The 21,566-nt window shown below is 44.4% G+C and overlaps 1 long non-coding RNA gene across 3 annotated transcripts in view; it reads left to right on the top strand.

Annotated features, from left to right (window-relative positions):
- The first annotated feature begins 7,894 nt into the window (after positions 1-7,894).
- Positions 7,895-21,566, top strand: part of LOC142858425 (uncharacterized) — a 135,673-nt gene continuing 122,001 nt past the window's right edge. For all 3 annotated transcript variants that reach the window (XR_012912015.1, XR_012912017.1, XR_012912016.1), the window contains exons 1-2: positions 7,895-8,009; positions 20,069-20,178. This is a non-coding gene — a long non-coding RNA (uncharacterized LOC142858425). The remainder of the gene's footprint in view (positions 8,010-20,068; positions 20,179-21,566) is intronic.

Below are 21,566 nucleotides of genomic sequence, written 5' to 3'. Positions count from 1 at the left end.
CTCTCTCTCAAGGGAGCTTGAACAACCGGCAGGGGTCAATTGTCTTCTACCACCACGTGGGTCCTTGGGATCTTAACTCAGGTCGTCAGGTGTTGTAATAGGAGCAGCGGGGCTGCGTCCCCAGCACCCCGGCCACCCGCACGGCTAGCTTTACCCGAAATAATTACACGGACACTGTATTCTTTTAAACATTGCTTGGCCCATTTCTATCTAGCCTCTTCTAGGCTAACTCTCACACCTGGACTAGCCCATTTCTTATAATCTGTGTAGCCCACGAGGTGGCTTACCAGGGAGATTCTAGCCTACGTCCATCCTGGGTCGGAGCTTCATCGCGTGTCTCTGCTCGGGAGTGGGGAGCATGGCGTCTCTGCTCCAGAGAGCAGAGCTGTCGAGTCTGAGCTTACTTCCTCTTCCTCCCAGCATTCTGTTCTGTTTACTCCTCCCACCTATGTTTTAACCTATGAGGCCAAGCAGTTTCTTTATTACTTAACCAATGACCTTCCTCCATCAGTCAGGCTCAGTGGCACACTAAGCCTTTACCCATTGAGTCATCTCACTGGACCAACACCATATTTTGAGCACCCTCCCCTAGAGGATGTTTCTGTCCCACAATGAGTACATAGTGAGGTTGCTATGGGAAATGTGAGTCTCTTCTTAGAAAAGTACACAGTTGAGAGCTTTCTGAGGATGTAAAAAGGAAGTAGTTTTGGGGGTTCCTGTCAAGTTCTGACCCCCAAATTCTGCAACTGCTTTCTTTGAAGGGGAGGCGAAATTTACAGACTTTGAATGCCAACCATATTGAAATGTGACCATAGCAACCCATGCTGGTATCACTGGGACTCTTATCCCAGTGAACTCATCTTTGGAAGGTGCTTCAGAGTTGGGCATTTGCCATTTCAAATGCCCAACAATGCCTGGCCTTTGTAACAAAGAAAACGACCCCATGTGACCGGAGAGATGATCCATAGGTAAGAGCTGCACAAGCACGGGGCCCTGAGTTCAAATCCCCAGCACGCATGTAAAAATCTGGGTGAGATCACACAAGCCTATCACTTCAGTACTGTGCTGTGGTGGGGTGCAAACAGCTTGCTGGCTGCAGCCTCACCTCGGGTTCAGTGAGAGACCCTGTCTCAGTGGAATAAGTTGGAGAGTGATAAGCAAGGTGACCAATAGCTTCCCCCACTCCAAGTCCACATGGGCATGTGTGTCTTCACGCACAGGTGGACATGCACCACACACACTCCCCTCTTGCACTCACACAAACATAAATACATACATATATACAGTTCTAAAATGGCCCTCCCTCAGAATGAAGCATCTTGTCCACTTTTGACACATGTAACCTGGCAATGCCAACAGCCAATGCCAGCTGCAGTCTCCTACATGCTCAGCCCGACCCTAGTGGTGACCTCACCTTTTATTTCTCCTTCTCAATTACCAATCTACAGACCAACCTGTGATGCCAAAATCTGTTACCGGAGAGATGTCTCCAAGATAGACCCCAGTAGATCACAGTAGGCACAAGGATTCCTCTTGTACCCTCTGCCTGGCTTCTGCTTCTTGCCTGTGTGCGGGAGTCAGAATGGAATTATGGGATGCTGGCTCCAGTGTGACAGCTTTGTAGTCTTGCCTGTCTGCTGTTCATTGCAAGATGGGACCTATTTCTACCTGTTTGTTTTAGTTTTGATAATGAGCTTCTTGTGAGGGTTATTTGGTTAGCATTGTTGTTTTGCTTTAATCAAATTGCTAAGAGGAAAAGAAAGCCCTGGTGGTTTTTCAGAGAGAGGAACAGGACAAGTTCTGACCCCCCAGATGCACACATCCCCCTTACCCATTCCAGTCAACAATCTGGAGATACTGACGTACAGCCATACTTGACTTCTCTCTCTCACTCAGGATTTCCATGGTGGAAATGGAGGGGGTTTAATCTTGGGACATTTCCACAGAGAAGGCAGGAGTGGTTAGTTGGTCATCTGGGCAGGTGAGCAGAGATGGGTGTGGGGGGGGGCTTCTTAGGGGAAAACACGGAATTATATCTCCCTGTGGGAACAGTGTGGCGTCACCTGCTCCAGGCCTGCTCTGAGATGCAGAGGCAACTGGACCTCAGCCCCTTCTCAGCATCCCGCACCTTCTAACCCCCTCATTAAGGGGGTTGGGAGATGTCCATGATTCTCTGAATGTTACCCCCAATGGCCCCCACTTTTCCTTCTAAGATCTCTGACCACAGGCCTCAGACTCATTTTAGCTTAACTGTTCCTGCACTCAGGGTAAGAGGACTCATTTCTCCCACCGGGCTACTGGTGGGTGTTGGGTGGATGTCGACCAGTAGCTTGGTTCTCCTCACCTGGGATCCCAGTCCCCAGCCTGGAGACAGCTTGTATAAGTGACTGAAAGCCCAGAGCAGCCAGCGCTCCAACCCCTATCTGAAGGTGCGTGCTTCTGTGAGGAGACATGAGGTTATGTTGTGCAGTTGACTATGGGATGGGACAGGACATCTATTCTTGAAGACACTGCACATGTTTTTGAAGATTATGTGTTTCCAGCCCATTTTTTGTTTTGTTTTGTTTTTTTCAAAGCCATCAGAAATGGCATCAGCAAGGTGGTAAAAATGAGGTGCAATTTATCACGCAGTCTGCAGAGACCTTTCTAGGACACGGCAGGTGTTTCTGTTTGGGTGCAAAGATGTTTAGTTTTGAAATTACTAAACAGCATCACCGTCTTCTTGGTGATTTTGTCCTTTTGGTAATCTGGCGGCACACATATGTATTTGTGTCTGCAAATTACCTTGGAAAATGCATATTATTTACTTGTTCTGAAGGGGCTCTTAGGCTCTGCTGTCTAAATAGGAAATTTGGAGCTAATAAAATGAGCCTATTATGGACTCCTGGACAAGTAATGATGGGGACTAATACCCTCAAAAGTCAGAATTTAAAGAAAGATAGTCATTTTGTTAGATATTGGTAGAAAGTTCAAAACAAACCCATACATCTCATCTCTTTCTCCATTCTCTCCCCTGAATGCAGGCAAGGCAACAGCCCAGATACGAGACAAAGTGTTTCCCTGAGCTCTGAGGGACAGTGGGAAGAAAGGGGCGTTTGATTGGATGGGTAGATCGGGGGGCCTAGATCATGCCATCTTGGATGAACTCACAGCCCTGCACTGTAGGGAATGGTGTGGCGGGCACACGGTGCCCGTGACTTAAGACTAGCCTTGAGTCCTATCTCATCACTTGCCAATTTGGGCTCGTATTTGCATTCAGTCACCTATCTCGTGCCAATGTCCAGAATCTGACATTTCCGTTGTCTTTCTTCCCATTCTTCTCTCCTTCTCGTGTGTGGAGGTACATGCATGCACCCACATCACACAGATGCAGACACAGACACACTTGAAAGGACGATGTTGAGTGTCATTTCTCAGGCACCTGCCATTGTTTATTTGAAGCAGGGTCTTTCATTGGCCCGGGACTTTGGGAAGTAAGCCAGGCTAGGTGGCCAGTGTCCAGGAATCCTCCTGTCTCCATTTTGCAACATAAGGCTTATTATATCTCACTGTCCGCCATGGTGGGAACAGCATGGCTCTAGGAACACAAGGCAGCTGGTTAGTTGCCTCCCCTGGACACACAGAGTTCACTGTCTCTTTTTTATTCAGTCTTTGGGATGGAGCTGCCCACATTTAGGATGATGTTTCCATTGCAGTTAACCTAAGCAAGAAGACATCTCACAGATATATCCAGAAACCTGTCTTCAAAGTGACTGTAGATCCCGTTGATGGTGCAACCATCACATTGTGTAACCCTGTTTCTTCATTGAAATTCCTGTAGCTGGGTTACAAACTTAGCCTGCTGGTATCTTCTCTGGATCTATAAAACAAATATAGGCAGCTTTTCTCTTTCCATGGAATCTTACATACATTTTCAGTCAATGAAGTCACTCATCAGAGGTGGTTTGTCTGAGCAGGCTAGGGAAGGAGCCTCGGTGTTCCTCCTTCCCATCCGTCTCTGGGGGCTCCTGAAAGACCTAAGCACAGGTTTAATGAGCTGCAGTTTTACCCTCAGGACTAGATGAATAATAGCTATTTACTACATCAGTGGCCACTGCTGGCTCCCAGGGTCTTGTTGTATATGAGAAAAGAGAGTGAGTTTTGGCTTTTGCCCTCCTAAGTTTTCCACTTTGGATGAAAAGACTCTGTCTCCTGAGGTCTCCCAAACCACTCTCAGGAAGCTGAACTTTTGGGCAACTCTTTCCCCCACACAGCATAGCCCCAGTTGAATTAGGTGGCTCGGTGTCATTTCCCTGATGTTAGCCACCAGCACATGGTGTGGGGCTCCCAGAAACAGGGGCTGCTTTCTGAGTGTTGGGATTGAAAGAGCATAGCACACTTAGCATAAAGGCAGACCTCGCTTTCTAGAAACTTCCTTGGTAAAGTTTCCTGGAGGAGGGTGTCTTGGCCACTTCTATCTCCTCTGAACAAGTCCCCTTGTGAAGCACGATTAACAAAATCTCAGGGTCAGAAATTGGGGTTTAACCTAAAGATCTGAAAAGTATAATAGCCAGCCACTGGCTCTTACCTTGACCCTAGTCTGAAATGGCCAGCCTGCCCTGTGGAATCTCAGAAGGAGACTGTGTCTGAGAGCTGTCTTGCCCTGTTTTATAATCCTCTCTAGGGATGGGATCAAAGGCATGCATCACTGGGATTAAGGCATGTACCACCCAATTTCTATGGCAACTAGGGTGGCTACTGGGATTAAAAGTGTGTGTCATGGGGGCTACTGGGATTAAAGGTGTGTGTCACCATAATCTAATCTGTAAGGCTGACCAGTGGGACTCTTACTCTCAGATCTTCAGGCAGTCTTTACTTATTAAAATACATTTGAAATGCCACTACATTTCCCCTTTTTGTCTAAAAAAATAAAGAAGGATATAACTAACATAAAAACTATATACAAGAAGTAAAATGACTATATACAGTATATACCGGTAATAAATACTTCAACAATGTCTAGTCCATTTGCATTTGACAAATTCATATTTATCCTATCTTGGTGAGTCCAAAGTCTTATACCTAATTTACTTATACACTATCATAACTTGCTTTCTGTGTCTGATAAACTATAACTATAACTATCTAATCTTCAGTCCCTCAGAGACCCAAGGAGGAAATAATATTAACTGAGTAAGCAGGAAATGCAAGCGAGTGACTTCCAAAACATGTGAGAAAAGACAGAAACAGCTGGCTGCCTGAACAGTCACCCAAAATTCCTCTGCAATGTTGGGATATCCATCTTCGGTCTACAGGCCTAGCATATTTGACAGACTTTTCTATGAAGCAATATATTTTGTGTCCTGCTTGTCTAATTAGGACAGCATAATGTCAGCAGTCAAGGCAGGGCCATTTTCTTGCCCAATGGCTTACTTTTGCCACAAAGAAAGTAAACTTCATGTGCAGTTTCTTTGATGACCATTATCTTCTCTGAAGTAGATTAGTGCTGCCAGGAGCAGACAAATCTCATTGTCATAAAAAAGAAGAATCTTGGTTATTAAAATATCTTAAATGCCATATTCTGTAGATATCTGAAGTGTTTGAAGATGATTTATATATCTAAATTATATCTTGAAAACATACCTAATGTGACTACAAGTTCTATTATACCAGGTGATTAACTACTAATCTATATTTCTTTATTATCTTAAACAGTTGATAATAATAATTTTCAAAGACTAGAAATTTGCTTTACATTGTTAAATGAGCTGTATAGGCATAATACCTTGAAAAATATTAGAAATGTATATACAATATGTTCTAACAAAATTAATTTCAAATTGGTATCAATATGCAAAATTTGCAGACAATACACAAAAGTAAAACCAATGTAAAAATTTAAAACTAATAGTTGCTTTTAAAAAGTAGATTCAATAATCTACCTTTCTATCTTGTCATATTTATATCCCCTTTTTGCTTTTCCTTTCCTTTTCTTTCCTTTCCCTTCCCTTCCCTTTCCCTCCCTCCCTCCCTCCCTTCCTTCCTTCCTTTTTTCTTCTTGGTTTATCGAGACAGGGTTTCTCAGTAGCTATGGAACCCACACTCTGTAGACCAGGCTGACCTTGAACACAAGGAGATCTACCAGCTTCTGCCTCCTAAGTGTTGGGATTAAAGGTGTGTGCCACTACCACCTGACCTTTTTTGTTTTTTTTCAAAAATAAAAAGAACCTTGAATCTAATTTCCTTTGTTTAGCTTTTTTCCTGACCATTATCCATTACAACTTATAACCAACACATTAAACAAAAACAAACATCCATAATCTATTTCTGGGCAATGTGGGCATAGTTTTCTAGGTTACTTCTTACCAATTGGAGGCACTGATAATCTTATGGGGACTCAAAGTAAATTTATGATTATGGCCAAGTTCTTACTGAAGTATTCTGTGAGGCTTGATCTTCTCAGCCAGAGTCTTGATGCTGTTCTGGATGTTAGAACTCAGAGGAAACTGAGACAAATTTACTCTGAAATGTTGGATCATCTGGGTCATCTGTTACCCCTGGAGATTTTTCAGGGGGTCTTCCTTGATCAAACTTTATTTTTCTTAGCCCAGAATGAATCCATAGCCTCTCACGTTTTTTGGAAACAAAAGAAAAATATCTTTTCCAAAGCAATGTATCTTTTGACTTAAATTTTGAAGTAAAGGCATTTTATATATATATATATATATATATATATATATATATATATATATATATATATATATATATATATATATTAGATTAACCCAGCAGCATTAATAATCAAATGTCTTTCAGCAGCTGTTACTCCTTTCTCAGTTGTCAGTTCAAAGAACAACATAATAACATACAGCATCCGATTCTCTGTGTATTTTCCATCTTGATGTAGCTTTATTTTAAACTATTTCTTTTATTGTTAGTTTTTGACTTTGGGTGCCAAATGTAGCACAATTAATAAAAGCTCAGGGTCAGAAATTGGGGTTTAACCTAAAGATCTGAAAAGTAAAATAGCCAGCCACTGGCTCTTACCTTGACCTCAGTCTGAAATGGCAATCTTGCGTCCTGGAATCTCAGAAGGAGACTGCGTCTGAGAGCTGTCTTGCCCTGTCTCATATTTCTGTCTAGGGCTGGGATTAAAGGCATGCACCACCTGACTTTTATGGCAGCTAAGGTGGCTACAGGAATTAAAAGTGTGTGTAAGGCTGAGCAGTGGGACTGTTCTACTCTGAGATCTTCAGGCAGTCTTTATTTATTAAACTACATTTGAAATGTTGCTACACCCTTGGCCTTCTGATAGGCCAGCCTGTAGCTTCTAGAGCCCTGGGCTCCCTAAGTGATGGTGGGTGGAATGGCAAACCTGCCCCATACAGGTAATTTTTTTACTATCTTAATATTTGTTAAGCTTTTTGATTTATGGTGGCATTGGAGTCATCTCAGGTCACAAAACTGCACATTAGATCTGCTTCACGGAACACCCGAGTGAACAGTTTAATCATTTATTTCACCACCTTTAAATCAATGTAGCCGGAGAACTGTGCCCTCCCCTTTATAAATCTTCCTATTTGGGTTTATGGGAGGGCTCAGCCGAGCATGTTCTGCCATTTCACGCATGACCGTAGAAACCTGACATGCACTGCTCCTCACAGTGAGCAAACCCAGACCAAACAGGCTAAATCAGCCACAGAGACATTTCGTCTGGGTGGCTGGGGTGGTGTGCGCTGCAGACGACACGTCCACACACCACTGGAGATCACTTCACCATCATCTCTCCTCAGCTGTTCCCTTTTGCATGTGTTCCTGCTTGCCCTTTTCATGATACTAAGTTTAGCTAACAGGAAGTGAAACTTAGCTAGCAAAGGGATCTATGGAGAATCCTTATGAGCTGCCTGGACACAGCCTCTCCTGAGAGAGAACGTGAACAGAGCTGACTAGGGAAAAGCTGTGCCCAGAGATGGACACAAAGGCCCTGGCGTCTCATCTCTCAGGACAGGAGGGAGGGCTCTGCCCTTGAGGTAAGTCCCAGAGGTGTGCTCACCTTTAATGCTGAATTTAGTAAGGGGGATCTGGTGGGCAGAATGAAAATGATCTCCATAGGCTCCTATATTTGAATGTTTGGTTCCCAGTGGTTGGAACTGTTTGGGAAGGATTAGGAGGTGTGGCCTTGCTGGGGGAGGTGTGGCCTTGCTGGGGAGGTGTGGCCTTGGAAGTGATGTGGCCCTGGAGGACGAGCACTGAGGCTGTAAAAGCTCAATGGCAGGCTCAGTTAGCTTTCTTGACTCCTATTTTTGAATGGGGATATAAGCTCCCAGCTACCACTCCAGGGCTATGCCTGCCTGCCTGCTGCCGTGCTCCCTTCTGTGATGGTCATGAAATCACCCCTCAAAACTATGAGTTTAATGGACTCTTCTTCTGTAAGTTACCTGAAGATAGGGAACCATTTTTATCACCTTTCCCTAAAGTAATCACTTTTTAATGTAAGGTCAAGACATCAACCTTGTCACATTTTATGTTTTAGGTATTTTCAGTTTTACCTGTGCTCTAATATGTGTGTGTGTGTGTGTGTGTGTTTAATTCCAAGGGTATTTGAAAAGTATAAGCATTCAATATTATATTATAAAGTTTAAAAATCTGTTTATTACATTGGGTTTATGATGTTGATCTTCAAATCTGTTTTACCCTTATTTATCTTTTTATCTGTTGATTTCTTCTGAAATGCAAGTGGAAATCTACTATTATGGCAGTTTTCTCAGTGTTTCTCTATATTTTTTTAAATAGATTTTGCTCTATAAATCCCCTTGGCTTTTTGTAAGTGTGAATATTTACGATGGCTGTGTCTCCTTTATGGATCAGACCTTTAGTCAATATAAAAATGTCTCTTTTATTTTACAAGTGCAGATATATATGTATGTTTCACATCATTTATATTAAAACATTTTATTTGAAAATGAAAATCACAGAGGATAAACTAACATCACCCAAAATGAACAAATACTAACATCTTTCATATGTAATTCATATTTTTAAAAATATTAAAATATTATGTATGTGCCTGTCATGGCACATGTGGGTGGTGATCAGAGGAAAACTTACAGAAATCTCTTTTCCTTCCACTCTGTGGGCTGTGGAGGATAGAACTCAGATTGTCGGCTGTAGCAGCAAGCCCCTCCACACTTCTATCGGGTTCAGTGTATCTAGTTTATCTGTTGAGGTCTTTGATCCACCTGAACTTGAGTTTTGCACAGGTGACTGATACAGATCTATTTGCATTGTTCTACATGCTGACACTCAGTTATGCCAGCACCATTTGTTGAAGATGCCTTATTTTTTCATTGTATAATGTTGGTTTCTTTGTCAAAAATCAAATGTCCATAGGTGTGGAGATTTACTTCTGGGTCTTCAATTCCGTTGATCAGCCTGGCTGTTTTTATGCAAATACCATGTTTTGATTTTTTTTTAATTGCGATTGCGCTTGAAATCAGGGATGGTGATATCATCAGAAATTTCTTTATTGTTCAGGATTGCTTTAACTATCCTGGGGTTTTTGTTTTTATTTACAAAGTTGAGTTTTGTTGGAATTTTGATGAGAATTGCATTGAATCTGTAAACTGCTTATGGTAAGATGGCCATTTTTACTGTTAATCCTACCAATCCATGAGCATGGGAGATCTTTCTGAGCATGCTAAGACTGTATCTCCCCACCAAAGATCCCTGAATCCATGGAGGCAAATGCTGGAAGGTATCACTTCAACAGTTTTGGTACCCCTAGAAGATGATAAGAACCATCCACTGTCATCCTCTCTCCATGGTACCACCACGATCCAGGCCACATACACTGTTGCTTCTTAACTATCTGTGGGAGAATGCAAGTTGCTGAGGGTGGAGGAGCTCCCAGTGCACAGAGAGAGGCTGACTTGCACAGCATGAACCATAAGGCAGCCAGACAAATGCCGTCCTGTGGATATTCCCATGATGCTCTCAGTCTAGGGCAGCAAGGGCTAACTCTGCCAGAAGGGAAGCAGGAGTCTGGAGAAGGTTGTAGTTGACCTAACTATCTGAGCTAAGGCTTGAATAATATATAGGATTTTGTGATAGGGTTTTCATGGCTCATAAAGCAATGCATGAGGGGAAGAATGTGTGTTAGAGGCATCTGCCATTGCTAAGGGGGTGTGAGCACCCTGACAACTGTTTTCAGCTGATGCTTACGGTGATGTGGTGCTTGTGTGTGCCCAAAGGTTTGTGCCAAGTAAGTCTGTGCCTAGTACTCCAACTTTCCCATGACATCATCACTGGTTTGGTAGTCTGAACATGTGCCTGCTCACTCTCCTTCCTCCGCCCCAGCAAATACACACAGTACAGTGATGTCAAGTCTTTATGGCAAAGATAATCTTTTCATGATCTTTGAAAAGGCAGGTGCATAATAAATATTTTCCTTATGTATTTACTGTTTGTAGGAAGGCTACCATAATCCATCGTTTATTAAAACAGGACAGGATTTATTAAATTGCTTCAAGTTTATCAAATATGAACAGATCTTTACATAAATTAATTTGCTTGTTAAATATTTGTGAAATTCATTAACACTCTGGAGGAACTTAAATATCTGAGTCACCCAGCTTCATTTGTCCAGCCACATGGACTGACAGGCTGTGAAGTGCAGACAGGACTTGGGGCCCTCGAGTGAGTGGAGGCAGTGAGCCTGTCACCGTCGGGGTCTGTTAGGTGGGCGAGCATGGGTGATACGTAGGATTCGAGGGTGAAATCCTGGTGGTTGTGAGAGCACGGTGGGATCTGCCCAGTGTGTGAAAAACAATTGTCAGAGCAGGGTAATGCAGCCCGTGGAGTCCTTTCCTCATGCTCGTGAATGCCACAGGTTCTAGAGCTCATGCCACGTGCCAGGCATGGGCCCCAGAGATACCCAAGAATCCAGGAGAGCAAATTCTAGGCGCAGTGTTTAGCACACAGTGTTTGCATTCATAAAGTTACAGCCAATATAAGAGAAAACTATATATAATAAGTACAATAACTACATACAATATATACAGACAATAAGTACATCAACAATGTCTATCCATAGCAATTGACAAATCCAGAGACAATACTCTGTATCTATCCTATCTTGGTGAGTCCAACAGATTGTATCTAGTTCACTTTCTATTCTAACTTGCATCACCCAGACTATCTTTCAATGTCTCTCAACCTTAGACATTTACCCCTCATTAGTGAATTTCACCACAGTGCAGAATGGAAGACCCACGTTCCAGGAGTACTGCTTAGCAGAACTTAGCAGATGCAGTGAAAGCTGCAACAGAATTTAAAACATATTGTCTTGAATTTTTTATCATTAAAAATCAATGAAAATGGGGGCCACAGAGATGGTCCAGAAGTCGTGAGCACTTGCTTTTCTAGAGGAGCAGAGTTTTCTTCCCGGCACCCACACTACAACTCAACTGTCTGTGACTTCAGTTCCTGGGGCTCTCACGCCCCCTTCTGACCCCCACAGGCCTTAGGCACAATTGGTGCACAGGTGCACGTGTAGGCAAATGCCTACACACATCTGATAAAATTTAAAAAAAAAACCTTTACAAAAAGAATTAATGAAAATAAGTAGATTGTATTTCAGTTTGAAAACTCATAAATAAGATAAAGGAGCCCCAGAAAAAGCAGGCTGAGGTAACTAAAAAAGATAAAAGCAGAATTTAATAGCTCCTTTAATAATAAAATGCAGAGTGATTATTAAGATGAGCCACGATCTAGGGTTTGATGATCATGTTCCTATACTTCCTGCTTAAGTTTATCCTTAAAATGTCTTCAGGGTCTTAAGGACAGAATCAGCTACATGGAATCTTAGTTATTGCGCCCCCCACCCCCTTCTGGCACTGTGTCTGAAATGGTTGCTCTCTAAATGGCTGGTACAGCCATTGGGATGTCTCAAGCCTGTCTCTCCTGGGCTACTCTTCTGATGCCTGGCACAGCCATTGGGATGTCTTATACCTGTCTCTCTCCTGGGCTACTCTTCTGATGCCTGGCACAGTCATTGAGATGTCTTACGCCTGTCTCTCTCCTGGGCTCCTCTTCTGTCTTGCTGGAGTGGGCTCTCCAGGAACTTCCCAATCTGCAGCATACGAGAGATGCTCTCCATAGTACAGCTGAAGATGACACACTTGCTCAGCAGTCCTGAGGGTGCATATAGCCTCCTTTGGGATCTTAAAAGCCATTCTCTCTTTTGTTTTATGTCATGGATGTTGCATGGGTGATTGATGACAACCTTTATTTTTTTATAGACATTTTTCTCAATGAAAACTTCTAGAACCTTTTATTGATCTTTACAGATCTGAAAAATCACATGAATAGTGCCATTATCATTATTTTCTCGCTGCTTGTCCCGTTCTCACTCATTCCACGCTCACACTCCTTTTCTTAATCACCATTTCCATAACAGATGCATCTACCAAAGGTGTGTGTCCTTCAGCACAGGGAAAGCCTGCTTCTGGCTCTTCAACGGTCGTACCTGTTGAAGCTGCAGGTGGATTTAGATTTGTTTCTCCTAATGTCTTATAGCTTTTTCTTTTTAAAATCATTTTATATGAGTTTGCTGAGTTTATCAAATTTGTTTTGTCTTTTCCATCTTAAATGGTGTGTGTGTGTGTGTGTGTGTGTGTGTGTGTTTAGTTCCCAGAATTTCCTCATGTCTTTTCCTATGAAACAACACCTTATTTTAGGATCATCTCAAGCATTTAAACACATCATATAGGGTTTTGTTTTATTTGAATTTCCCGTTCATCCCTCAGCTGTCTGTTTTCTCCTCTTCATGGCTGTCTCTCTGTAAGTCCTCTGTGGACGTCTGTTTGTTAGTGGCACCCGGGAGTTCTCACTGCTCTCTCTGGGTATTTGTGGACAGCGTGGCACCCGTGAAACTTCCTTTTATGTTCATCAGCTTGAAGCCTGACCTCCATGCTGCCCCCAAAGTGCTGTGGTGTTTGCCATCAGCTGCCGCGTCTCCACAGCTCATTCACCTAGTTTATTGATACATTCTTGATGTTTAGGAATCTGGGATCCAACACCTGGGCTGGTGAGGGAAAGTGGGGATGGGCCAGTGTCCACTGAGAAGCCAAGTCCTGCTCTCTGCATTTTCAGGCCTTCCCAGCATCCTGCTGGTTTCTTCCTGGGCCCAGGCAGGCCCCGCTGAGTATTCTGGAGTTCCCACTGTGGTCCAGCATCCCCAAGCCTTGACTCAAGTGGTCCTTTCTCTTCTCCCGGAAGGGGCGCAGTTGTGCTGAGGTGCACAGTATACTCTGCTTTTATTTTCTCATTCCCTTCCCTGCATTCTTCTGTCTCATTTATTGATAATATTGCATTATTTGCTGTCATTTCATGTGCTTTGCACACCTCTTATATGATAGGAAACAGTCTTTGTGATATATAGATTTTCTAAATTGATTTTGAGTTAGCATACAGAGTGATGGATTCGTGACGGCACTTTCTGCTTTGTTCTGTTGTTCCCTTCCCTCCTCATCCCCACTCCCTTCAGCTGCCCCCTTCCTCTCTCCTAGAGACCCACATTCTGCCTTTATTTCACATATCCTCCACTGCTCTCTAGCTCAGGCACTTCTTAAATTAGTAGAATACGTACTAACAAGTACAGTCACCAAGTGTCCACAGGTCACCTTCAAGGTTTGAAGTCTGGGCCCTGGATGGTATGGCTAGATAGAAGTCATCTTCTAGTTTCCTCCTCACTCCCTGGCTTGGCCTGTGGGCGGGGCTTCTTGCCTCTCTTCCCCTCACTGTGCAACGCCCACTTTTACCCATCACACTTGTCTTCTGAAGTTGAGCTCTGCGAAACCGGTTCATCTTTAGTGAGTCTTTTCCTTTCACGACCACCGCTGGCAGTGGGCTGGTGGTGCCTGAGGGTGGTGGTGGCAGCAGGTTCCTGCCACTCTAGAGCTGTTGGATGTTTAAAGTCCCTCTCCTGGCCTTGCCTGCCCCATCAATGGCCTCAGGCACAGCACGCTCAGAATGAACAGAAGAACAGCGTTTTATGGGGTTGCTGTATATGATGTCTGTATGTGTAATATGGGGAGAACACTGGCTGGTGTGTTATGAGTGGTCGACAGTGATACCCTATATGTCGGCAGGACACAATACCATGGCAGAGGTACAATAAACAGTCCCAGGAAACCTCGTATCGAAGGCTCAGCTGAGGTTAGACCCCAGAGCTGGTGCCAAAGCTCATGTTCTTGACCTCCTGACCCTTCTACTGTTGCTTAGCCTTCCTAGACTTCCTGCTTCTGTGCCACTCACTGAAGCCTGTTCAGACAGTGGGCCCTTCTGCCTCTGCTTTTCTTTCTCTGCAGTTTTTGATTTTGGCTTCACTAGAGTAAGCATAGTGGGAGGTTATCCCCTCTGTTGGCCATTCCATTGGCTGTTGATGCTTGTCCTTGGTCATGTGGCCTCTTCTCTACTCCCTGGGGCTATCACCACCGCCGCAGTGGCTATGACCAGGGACCATGTTTGGCAGGCACCATCTTGTCCTGCGGGGCACTGAAGATCAGACGTGGATCTCATAGTTCATCCCAGGCTTTGCGCAGGTGAGTGTGAGGTGAAGGAAGTGGATCTCACATGTGGGGGATGCTGGGCATGTGTCTTGGAATCTCAGGCTGTGGTCGAAGGGAAACTGAATTTGAGCAGCCGTCTGTGCCAGCCAGATGTGCTCACCCATTCCAGAAGCAGCTCCCTTTCCTCAGGTGCAGTGAGCGTCCTGATTAGCCAGGCTGGGTCTCAGGACGGCGTAGATGACAACCGAGTTTGGTTAATTGCACCTTTCCCTCAGCCACTCACTTTACAGGATCTGGAGGCTCTGCCAGGTCTAAGAGGAGGCAGAAGCAGCCCTGTTACCCTGTCAGTCATGGATGGGGTGACTTCACCAAAAAGGAATCAGAGAATAAACACCTTGCTTTTATCCATCTCAGTCCAGGAGAGAGAGGGAGTGGGGCAAGGAGAGATGGAAAGGAGGCAAGACAGGGAGAAGAGACAGAGAGATAAAGGTGAGAGGAGTGTGTGTGTGTGCAAGAGAGGGGGGGGTGAGGGAGTGCGATATTGCAATTATCATTGGTCATCAACTGGGTTTGATGCTGTGGTCCAGCATCTCCGTGGCCTCAGGTTAGTCCCTTGTATTTAAAGTGGTGTACTAATTTAATCCCCTGGGGGGTTTCCAGGAATCGGTGATAACGGTTCCCCTTCTTGGTGCGGGGTTTGTTACAACTTTTCCTGGCTCTCTGCTTTCACTTGGCTCTCATTGAGCGACTTCCTCGTGATGTGAGGGTGAGGGGTCCTTTGCTCCCCGAGGCCATTGCTCAGGACAGAGTGCCCTGAATGGTCAGTGTGACATCGCCTGTGAGTTGGAGCTGCCATGGTCAACGGACAAATCAGTTCACCTATCAGCATTTGGGATGGTAAACTGGGCCAATGAGTAACTTTCCCAAGTGAGACCCAGGTTCCATCTCTTCCTGGGATGCTCAGATCTGAGGGCTGTGGTGGGTACAGAACTCCCACTGGGTGCTGTTCACCCACAAAGGCCAACTCAAGAAGGGCAGCCCAGCTGGCAGTGATGTTCTGTACTGGGGCCCTGGGGTGAGAGGTGAGGTGGGCTGTAGAAACAGAAAGGCCGTGGGAACAGAAGCCCAAGTTTGGCCTCTTATAGACTTACAGCCAGTAGGAGCTAAAGCTGGCCTGAGCTAAGGCCGGTCAACAGCTTCAGAGGACCTGGGAATGTACGAAGCTAGGGTTATTGCTTTTATGACTCTGGAGATGCCCCCGGGCCAGTTCTCTTGGTTTCCCCCCATGAACCACTAGCCCTTGATGTGCTCTGGGTGGGTAGGGAAGGACCTGGGTGCCATCCACCACCCTAGTGGACACAATGCAGGGTGGGCCACCCCAATGGCTCTCTTATAGCTTCCTAGTGCCTTGATAAAACCCACTACACAATAGTAGTCTCAAGTGTGCCCAGGCATGTTTTGTTCGGGACTATACACCCAGTGTGTATTCATCAACCTTAATAGACCCCGACGTTTGAAACAATGCCTTCATCTTTTTTTTTTAGAGCCTGCACCGAAGTGTGGCATTGTATGGCAAATGGAAGTGTTACTACAATGCCTATGAATCAGAGCCCTAAACTACGTTTCAATTACCCTTCTATTATCCAGCTGGTATTTAAGCGTGTTTATTATTCAAATCAGCAGTGGATGTACTGCCTGTTGTGTAAACAACTGTCAATTGCTGAAACAATGATTAGGAGGCACTGTCCCTTTCAGGTGTAGTTAGTGGTACTTACGCCCCAGCCACTTGTATTTAAATATCATGTAAACACAATGCCTGAGTGACTACTCTCACTCCTGTTCCCGGCGCGGCATGCCAATTCTATTACATTAAGAGGGAAATCTATTAAATTTTTTCATTTATACACATCCGGACACTGTTCTCAGCCATTGTGTCATTAAGGCTCAGATTAATAGAATAGATATGCCTAGAGATACAGGGTGCGCCGAGAAAGCCTGTTCAGAAATAAAAGCCAATTTCTCGTCATTATTTGGGGTGTTGGAAAGCTTTCATGCAAACAATGCAAAGAAAATTATTTTCTGAATAAAAAGGAAGACATGGAGAAGGGAAATTGGCCCCTGCAAGAACAGTCTTGAACCCTTATTAGCTCCATTACTGATCCAGGGCAGAGGAAGAGGGTTGGGGAGAATGCTAGAAAATAGGACATTTGTAAAATGACTGGGTTTTTTTTGAAGATCCTTTGCTGGCCTCAGGAAGGTATGTGCATGCGTGCGAATATGTGTACACTTGTTCATGCATGTGTATATGTCTATGTTTGTATGTAAGTGTGTGTGTACATGCATGAATGTGTGTGCTTATTTGTGTGTGTGTGTGTATACTTCTGTTGGGACATGGTTTGTGAGTTGCTAGGCAGAGTTTGGACTTGCCACTAGGCTGTGCTCCCAGTGAGTAGGCTTTGACTCTTTCATTAAGTGTCAGGTCTCACATGAAAAAAAGCAGATGTATTTTTTCCAACCCTCGGGGCTGTGTAAAGGTAATCCCAGCCATGATGTCACTACCAGGGATTTGTGCATTTTCTCAGGTATATTTTCAGGGATCAGTAATTACTTTTTATTTGATCTCACCTGTTAACTTACAAATAATCTCTACTGTGTCTACTTTTGGTGGTGAAAAAGGTTGTGACCGTCTGAGAGAGGGAAGCAGACATAGGCTTTGGTTTGAGACTGAAAACACTGGCTTAACCAGCTCAGAGATGGAGGCCTGAGTGGACCCCTACATCTGGGGATTCAACCAATAGCAGATGCTGGGACTTAAAATGTAGAAGCAGGTGTGTGAGAATGTGTTTAGGTGATGTGGAAGCCCCATGCCTTCTTGAGTAGCCCTGAATTTTAGAATCTGCAGGGTGTCCTGGCACCTGTTCCCAAAGAAAGGGACAACTGAAGACTATACTCAGGACGCCTCCCAAGCGAGCAGCAGAGTTCTGGGACCTCACGCTGACGATGGTGCAGTCAGCATATGAAATGCTGCCTCTAAATGACTGTAAAGTACAATATAGCCTTGGTTCTGTAAACTGTCCTCGCTACAGGGTCACTATGTAATTTATGATATACTTTGGAAACATATTGAGAGACAGGTATGCTTAAGAATTATTCCACAGGACTAGTAAGATGGCTTTGGGTCAAGGTGCCTCCTGGCTGGAGCTCAGTCCCCAGGACCCTAACAGGGAAGGGAAAGAATGACTCCCACGGTTCGTCCTCTGGTTTCAGTGGGTGCTGTGGCATGTCTCCCCTAGTCTTTCTCAAATAAATAAATACAAAAATATTAAAAATGAATGATGTCTGGATATTAGGTATGCCCTGCCCTTTCCTGGCAAGCCTGCACATCAGATGATGCCTTAATCGGGTCACATGGCTAAGGCTGAATCTAGCGAAGGCCCAAAGCAACAAAAGATAAAACGCAGTGACCTGGGGTCCCCTATGCCTTTCGTTGGAGGTTGCTCATTGTTTCATCTGAAAGAGAGCTGATCTTTATTTTTTTAAAATCCTATTTGTGAAAGTGGAACCCTCAAAGGCAAATGAAGTGAACTCGATAGTCGGAAAGTGCAGTAGGTGGAAGTCACGCTTTAGTAGATGAATAACGAGAGCTTCACTTTTCAAAATAATTACTCTGTAATGAAAAGGCTGGTCAGATTCCTAGCCAGAAACCTGTGTGCCTGCGAGTCAACACACCGATGCCTTAACTAGAGATATTTGTTGTTCAACTTGTAAGTCCAGACGCTTTATACAACTTTAGTTTCTCAGCAGAGACTCAGGCTGCCAGCAGAGTAAATTAACGACATTTAGCAGCTACCTTTGCCACTGCAACCTGGAAGGTGCTAGATCTCAGGCATTAAATGGTAAGCAGTAGGGACTGGAGAGGGCTCAGTGGCTAGGAACGCTGGCTGCACGGCAATGAAAACCTGAGTTCCACTCCCCAGCACCCACATAAGAGTTGGAGGGTGTGCCTGGAACCCCGGCACTGTCGTGGACGGAGATAAGAGGAGGAGTGGGGCTTGAGAGGCGTCAGCCTAGCTCCAGGTTCTCTGAGAGACCCTGTCTCAGGGAACAGGTTGAGCCATAGACGACCTCTTTGGGCCTTCATATGTACACACAAGAACCCACCTGCATACCACAAACATACTGCATGCTCATACACAACAAATAAATAACAGTTTAATGAACTGTAGAGTGGTCTGACCTGCAGTAGACATCATTCAGGCCTTGTAAACCTTTATACTAGCACATGAAAAACTGTTTCTATGGTTTATATAACCAGTGTCTATACAGACATCCCAGCAACCTGTCGTCATTTTTAGCTTATTTATGGCTGTAGACGCCGTTCTTTTATTGAGTCCATTAGTAAGTTTGCTGGTGTATGTGTACACCAAGCAGCAGGTACCTAGCCTCATTCCTACCTGGGCAGAGTTGTTCCATTGTCTCTTATCTCGTATTGTCTATCTCCGAGGAGCTTTTTGGGTTCCTACTTACAATGGGACACTGATTCACATACTGACTGGTATTCAAACATCCTCCTTCCACCTCTTAATGAACAGTGGCCGCAGTGCTAGCTTTTCATTCACAGGCTATCTTGTCTTCTTAACATTTCATGCTCCCTGCTTCTGTCTGTAAACCTATCATCCCCCAATATTGCCCCTGGTGATCCCCAGTGCCAGCCACCAGATCCCGAGTTCTTACATTGCAGCATTTTGTAGCCCCGGGTGCCTGACTGCTATTACCTAAATCCAGATGCATTTTTTACCTTTAGCACATCAGCCCATTTGGTGGGAGTAAGTGTCCTGGACTGTGATTTGTTACTGATGGGAAAATCTATAGAGTTTCTGCAGATGTCTGTGCCCTCTCTGCTCTCTGATGCTGTGGAACTCCAGGCTGCTCCACAGGCTGCTATTTGTCCTCTGTGGGTTGGCTAAGCGGTCTGCCCTGGTTAGTCAGACTAACTAGACACAAGCCAGAGTCATTTGAGAAGAGGGCAGCTTAACTGAGGAAATTCCTACTAGATTGGCCTGCAGGCAGGCTTGTGGACAAGCCTGTGGGGCATATTCTTGATTAGTGGTCCATGTGGGCAGGTCCATGTGGGAAGTGTCATCCCTGGAGAGGTGGTCCTAAGAACACAGGCTGAGCAAGCCATGACGAGCAGGCCAGGAAGCAGCACACCTTCACGATCTCTCCTTCAGTTTCTGTCTTCATGTTCCTGCCTTGTTTGAGTTCTCGCCCTGGCTTCCTTCAGTGGTGGGTCAGGGAGTGTTAAATGACACAAAGCCTTTCCTCCTCAAGCTGCTTTCGGTCACATTTTTTCCATTACAGCAATAGAAACCCTGACTAAGACAAGTCCCCCTCAAAGACCCATACGAGAAGGCTCAGTTTCCACCCTCTGGGGAGACGCTGTAGGAGGAAGTTATGTCACTGGGGACAGGCCCTGAGCAAGTGTGGAGACCTGATTACTCTTTCTTTTCTGCTCTTAGGAGATGAGCCATCTCCTCTGCCACATCTGCTACTATGAGCTTCTGCCTCTCGGGCCCAAAGCAGTGGACCAACCTCAGCAATGGACTCCAACCTCCAGAATGGAGCCAAGGTAAACCTTTCTTCTTTTTAAGTTAATGCCGGCGGGTATTCCAGACACTTTGCTGTGACAAGGGGAAAGTGGCAAACGCGCTCTTAACGCTTGAGAAAGGCACTTTCCCCCATCACCTAGCTTGTTTCTGCCCTGTCACAGGAGCCTCATGGCTCTGTCTTGTTAGGGTTTTTAATGTTTCCAGCTCAAATCTTGCTTTTCCCTCAGTCTCATTCTGCTCTTTGACTCCACCCTGCTGTCTTCTGAGTTTATGGGACCCGCTGTCGTAATGTAATGACCAGTTCTCATATTTACCCAATGTTCTACTACTATGAATGAGATGCTATCCGAAACTGTCCTTACCTACCAGACATTATGTCCATATTCATGTGTGTGTACACGTGCATGAGTGTATATGTGAGTATATATTTATATTCATATATGTGCATGCATATATAAGTATGTATATGTGTTTTTATACATGCATTGTGCTGTGGAATATTTATTTAATGATGCAAAGATATATTACATTCCTTTATATCGAATTTGTTTAACTCTGTGAAGCTGTGTTACTTTGCCTGTCTAAAATACCTGGTTGGTCTAATAAAGAGCTGAACAGCCAATAGCTAGGCAGGAGAAAGAAACAGGTGGAGCTGGCAGGCAGAGAGAATAAATAGGAGAAAAAGAGAAAGAGAGGAGCAAGAAAAGGAGAAGAAGAGGAAGATGCTGGAGGGTCATTCACCCAGCCACATAGCCAGATACAGAATAAGAAGGAAAGAAAAGATATACAGAAATAGAGAAAAGTAAAGGCTCAGAGGCAAAGGGTAGGCAGGACAATTTAAGTTAAGAAAAACTACTAATGAGCCAAGCTAAGGCCAAGCATTTATAAGTAATAATAAGACTCTGTGTATTTATTTGAGAACTGAGAGGCAGGCCCCAAAGACCAAAGAGTAAAGAGAAAAAGGTTTTTTAAAAACCAGCTACAGTGGGGTCTATGTATGTTCATATACATACATGTGTATGTGGGCATGGATAATTGTGTACATTTGTACATATGTGTATGTATATGCCTGTGCATGCGTGTATGTGTGTCTCTTTATTCTATGATTATTTTGATGATCATGCTGGCGCTGAGATGGAAGGGAATTAACACTCACAAGGCCAGCCAATACCTACTGCACAGTTGCTCTGCAGAGTTTGGTGCCCAGTGTTGGGAAACAGTGAATGGCTCCCTTCCACCACAGGAATTTCCAAAACAGAGTCCATTAAACAAGAGATAAGGAAAAGGGCCAGATTTGAAGCCACAGAACTAGACACCAAGTGAATAATGTCCTGGTAGAGAATGGAGCTTTGAATGACAGCAGCGAGAAAACCTCAGTTACAAGATGAACAAACCCATTAGGAATGTT

This window comes from Microtus pennsylvanicus, chromosome 10 (assembly GCF_037038515.1).
Source record: "Microtus pennsylvanicus isolate mMicPen1 chromosome 10, mMicPen1.hap1, whole genome shotgun sequence".
Lineage (NCBI taxonomy): Eukaryota > Metazoa > Chordata > Mammalia > Rodentia > Cricetidae > Microtus > Microtus pennsylvanicus.
Note: the sequence above shows the minus strand (reverse complement) of the source record. Positions and strands in the feature narration are given on the sequence as shown.